Below are 5,475 nucleotides of genomic sequence, written 5' to 3' on the forward strand. Positions count from 1 at the left end.
CCCTCTCCTCGGCGCGCCTGTAATGGCCGCGCGCTGCGCTGCGCACTTCCGCTCACGCCTCTCCTTAAGACGACTTCCGGGTTTGAAAGAAAGACCGTGCAGCGACACCGTGGCCGAAGGCACAACGTGCAGCGCCTTTCAGGCCTCTCTCCCTTTTATTCCCTTTTCAAGGGAACTTGGTTTTATTTTTCATTGCTATTAGTTATTATATTAGTATTATTATTATTATTATTGTATTAATTAATTATTATTATTATTATTAGTATTATTATGTATTATTACACGTTTTGTGAAGTCAGAGGCTGTCATGGCTGGCACCCATAGTTTTTTTTGTGGGTTTTTCAGGCTATGTGGCCATGTACTGAATAAAACAAGTTGGATAAAATACAATAAGGTAGAATAAAAACAAACTGAAACATGAGGGGCATGGGGAAATCAAAAGGGGGGGGTTAATAACAATAACAATTAAATAATTAAAACTTTTATTTATACCCCACTTTTTCTTAAAGCAATCAAGTGGCTTACAACACTAAAAAATACAACCAACTGTGATATACAATGTAACAGTGCACCCGCGCCATACGCGGGCGCGCCATACACGCCTTGAGCATACGCGCTAAAACCACAGCGCGCGCACGGGCGGAAGGGGCAGCACACCATTCAATTGAATGGCGCATGCGCTCGTTGTGCCCTGCGTGCGCCTGTGCCGCCGCGCCGCTGCGCACGAGCCCCATTGTTTCCCAATGGGGCTCGAGCATAGGCGGAATTCGCCTTACATGGAGGGATACGGAACGGATCCCCGCGTAAGGCGAGGACGCACTGTAGGTAATAAAGTTTATCGGTCATTGACCAGCAAAATATAATACAAAGTATACCCCCCTTAAAATAAAATTAAACAATATAAGAGTAAGATTACATAAACATTTATGTATAATAGATGTGGGGGGAAAACTACATGGCCTGAGCAATTTATTCGGGGAAGCCTGCCGGAAGAGATCCGTCTTGACAGCTTTCTTGAAGCTGTTGGTAAGTTGATGAATAATAATAATAATAATATAATATATAATACACTCATCCTCCATATTGTGGGATTTAGTATTTGTGGATTTGGTTTTTTTACAGATTTGATTCATATGTCTCTCTAGTAATATCTAGGTCCTCCTTGAGTGCACTCAATGGTACACGTCAACTAAAAGTTGCATTGAAAGACCTAGAGGTTCCTAGAGAGGACAGGCTACTAGGCATCTGTAGCTCCTCCAGCACAACTCTATGGTCATGTCTGGCAAATGTTTACCACAGAGTTGAACTGGAAGACCTAGAGATTCTAGAGAGGTGTTCTCTCAGGTAAAAATGGGGTGCTTTGTTTATTTGCAGTTTTTCCACATTCACGGGGGTCCTTACCCTTACGAAAATGGAGGGACAAGTGTAATAATAATAATAATATAATATATAAATATATATAATAAAATATTATTTCTACTATCTACCCGCCTCTCAAGAGCATTGAAGCTGTTTATATCAACAAAATCCATAAACAGTGGTGCCTCGGGTTACGAAAGTAATTTCGTTTCGTCCGCGCCCGCTTTCGAACCCGAAAAGCCTTCGTAGAAGCCGAATTGCCATAGGCGCTAAGGGGAAAGCCGTTTCGTGCGAAAAAGCCGAAAAAAGCACCAAAAGTTTTTTCGTAACCCGAAAAAACATTCGATAACCCGAAACAATAATTCCCCCTATGGAGTTTTTTCGTATCCCGAAAATTTCGTAACTGGGTATTTCGTAGCCCGAGGTACCACTGTAATACAATAGAAAAAATCCCACAATCCTCCTCCCTCCCTCCTAACCCCAAATCAACAGCATAAGTACAAACAAACAATAACTATAATAAATACAATTGAGATCATTAACCCAGTTTGGCACTACTGTGGCTGTTGGGTTGCCATAGCGCCAGACCTCAAAACCGGGAAAATGTAACAAAATTTTTCAAATGTAGGACACACAAAAATTGTCTACATTGAAAATTAGTCCTACATTTTCCCTGGCGATCGCGGCGGGGAGCGGAGGCCAAGTGGCGAGGGAAAGCCCACTTAAGGAGGCTTTCCCTCCCCGCCTGCCCGGGCCTCGCCGCATTGGAGGCCAGGATCCGGGGCCTCTCCTCCTTCCTGCCTGGCTGGGACCAAGAAGGAGGGGAGGAGGCCGGGGGCAATCGCGGGGGCCTCCCCTCGGTCCTGGCCCCAGTGGAGGCCAGGAAGGAGGGAGAAAGCCAGCGGCGATTGCCGCAGCTCTCCTCGTTCCTGCCCCCCCCCGCTGGACCAGGAAGGAGGGAGGAAGCCGGCGCGATTGGCCGCAGCCTCTCCTCGTTCCCTGGCCCCCGCTGGGACCAGGAAGGAGGGGAGGAGGCCCTGCGGTGATCGCGGGGGCCTCCCCATCGTTCCTGGCCCCAGGTGGAGGCCAGGAAGGAGGAAAGCCGGCGGCGATTGCCGCGGCCTCTCCTCGTTCCTGGCCCCCGAGCGGAGGCAGGAAGGAGGGAGGAGGCTGCAGGGAGGCGGGGAGGTTGGGCATGGTGGCTGCGCCCAGAGCACACAGCCTCCTGCAGCCTCTCCTCGCCCCAGGCCTGCTGCCCCTTTTCCTCCGCGCGGCCATGCACAGGGGAGGAGGAGGAGGGCAGCGAGGCCCCAGGGTTGTATTGCAACCCGCGTGCAAACCGCGGCTTTTCCCGGTTTTTTGGCTGCACCCTGTGCCATGACCGGCAGGTGCAGCCAAAACCGAGTAAAACCCAGTTGCACCGGGTTTATGGCAACCCTAGTGGCTGTGGCCACACGGCAGAAGTAACCCAGGTTTGACTCTGCTTTAACTGCCAATCATGGCTCATTTCTGTGGAATCCTGGAAATTATGGTTTTGTGAGGCATGGGTCTCCTCTTGTCAGAGACCTCTGGTTGCCACAACAACTACACAAATCCCAGAATCCTATAGCTTGATCCATGACTGGAAACTGCTGTCAAGCTCGGGATTATTCTGCAGTGCAGACACAGCCTTTAACTGCTGTGGCTCCGTACTATGGAATTCTGGGATTGCAGTTTGTTGTGTAGACATTTCATCTTTCTCTGACAGAGAGCTCTAGTGCCATGACAGAGTTCCCAGAATTCCCTAGCATTAAGCCATGGCATTAAAAGTGGCATCATCAACCTGGATATTCTGGCACCATGGTGGATGCCATTTTTTAACTGCCATGGCTTAATGCCAGGGAATTCTGGGGAACCTGTTTGTGGCACTAGAGCCTCTGACAGAGAAGGCTAAATGTCTCACAAACTACTTTTCACACAATCCCATAGACAGTGGTGCCTAGCGGTTTACGAAATTAATTCGTAACGCGCCGCTTTCGTAACCCGAAAAGCTTCGTAAGCCGAATGCCATAGGCGCTAATGGGGAAAAGCCGCGATTCCGTGCGAAAAAGCCGAAAAAAGCACCAAAATGTTTTTCGTAACCCGAAAAAACATTCGTAACCCAAACAATCAATATGGGATTTTTTCGTATCCCGAAAATTTCGTAACCTGGGTATTTTCGTATCCCGGGGTACCACTGTATTGAGCCATGGCAGTTAAAGTGGTGTCAAATCGGATTGATTTTGCGTGCGGACACAGCCAGGGAGGAAATGACTGATGAGGCCGCATCCAAACTGCAGAAATAATCATTTTCACACCGCTTAATCAACCGCCACGGCTCCATGCTGTGAGAATTTGGGGAAGTGTAGTTTGACAGACATTGGCCTTCTCTGTCAAAGAATTCTTTGAGATGTAATGTGTTTCGTCCCAGTTGGGTGACAAACAAGAGACAATAAAAAAGTGATAACATTTATTTTGTTTACAGAATGATGAGGATCCCTTTGATGGAGTCAAGCAAAAAGGCCAGTTTCTGTGGCATACGGCTCATTCAGAATATGGAAGAAACTATTCTAAATTATATTATTTACTTAGTGTACACGCTCTTGCTTCTGCGGGCAAGAGAGTAAAAATGGCTACAAAAACACTTATTCTGTGGCTGAAATTCCTCTTTTCTCTCCTCTGCTCCATTATATCCTCAGGTTGAGCACCCTTTGCCTTTTTTGAGAAGACTGAAGCAAAGAAGGTGTTTGGGTAATTCTGCTTTTTTGTCCCTGTAGGTGGCTCATCATTCCCTTCTTTTCTTTTTGCTACGGACATATCCAAACAAGCCCTTTTTTTTTGTGTTCTTAACCTAGCAAGCCTGAGCGTTATCTTAGCTTCAGCTTTTCTACTTTGACTTTACCCCTACATGTGCTTGCCTATGTGTTGAGTTCATCTTGGTGATTTCCCCCTTTTTCCATTTCTTATAACCGCAGGCCTCAGAAGGAGAGAAGAACCACTGGACCTCATCACCTTCCCCCCACCACCATTCCCTGTCCCCTTTGTGTCGTGTCTTTTAGATTGTAAGCCTAAGGGCAGAGAACCGTCTAATTACAAGGATAAAATGTGTAGCCCTCTGGATAGCCAGTAGGCTGAAGGGTGGAAAGAAATACCATAAATAAATAATAAAAATACAGTGTCCATTTAAACTTAGTTCTTTAGTCATCCATCCGGTTTCTTCTTGAGACCTCCCCATTTTTCTTCCTCACTGGAACTGTTTAATTTGTGCTTCAGTACTCCCTTTAAGAAGTCCCATCTGTCTTGAGCCCTTTTCTCTTTAGTGATTTCGGACCAGGGGATCACCCCCAGTATTTCCTAAGTTTACTAAAGCACTTTTCCTAAGTGTCTAGAAGGTGTTTCGGACTGAGGCCTGGCTTCTGCCTTCCTCCACTGTATAACAAAACCCAGGAGAATATTAACCGTCATCCATCCCTGTCGTTAGCGTCAGATCCAAAATAGTGACCCCCCTTGTTGCCCTTCTCTCGCCTTTGGACCATGAAATGTCTTCCAGGCAAGTGAGGAAAGTTGGCTAGACATGAGGATTTTGCCTCAGTTTGAATTCCAGCAAATATCAGGATCTTGAAGTCACCCATCACTACTACACACTCCTTTCGGAGTGTGTGTGTATCTGTTCTAGAAAGGCACATACAATTCCTCCATCGACTGGGGGGTCTATAGTAGACTGCCACCATAACTCCTTGTTGTGTCCCTCTTTTAATTTTATCCAGATGCTCTCCACCTGCGCTGCCAGTATTGATGTCCTGGATCTCTTCACTGGTGAAATATCCCTGAACTATAAGGCATCCTCTCTCCTTTCCTGCGTTGGCCTATTCCTAAAAGGTATATCCCCTATGTACTACATTCCGTCTGAGACTCATCCAACAGGTTTCAGTGATGCCTGTTATCTTCATATTGTGCTTTGTTGTGCGAGGAGTTCAAGGTTCATCTTGCTTATTTCCCATGCCGGTGCATTAGTGAGAGACAATAGAAACCACGTGTTCCCTTTACTTGCTGCCTATTGAAAATGTTTGCCTCCCACTGTTGGTCCGTGCACTGTTT

The sequence above is a fragment of the Sceloporus undulatus genome, chromosome 2 (genome assembly GCF_019175285.1).
Source record: "Sceloporus undulatus isolate JIND9_A2432 ecotype Alabama chromosome 2, SceUnd_v1.1, whole genome shotgun sequence".
Taxonomy (NCBI): Eukaryota; Metazoa; Chordata; class Lepidosauria; order Squamata; family Phrynosomatidae; genus Sceloporus; species Sceloporus undulatus.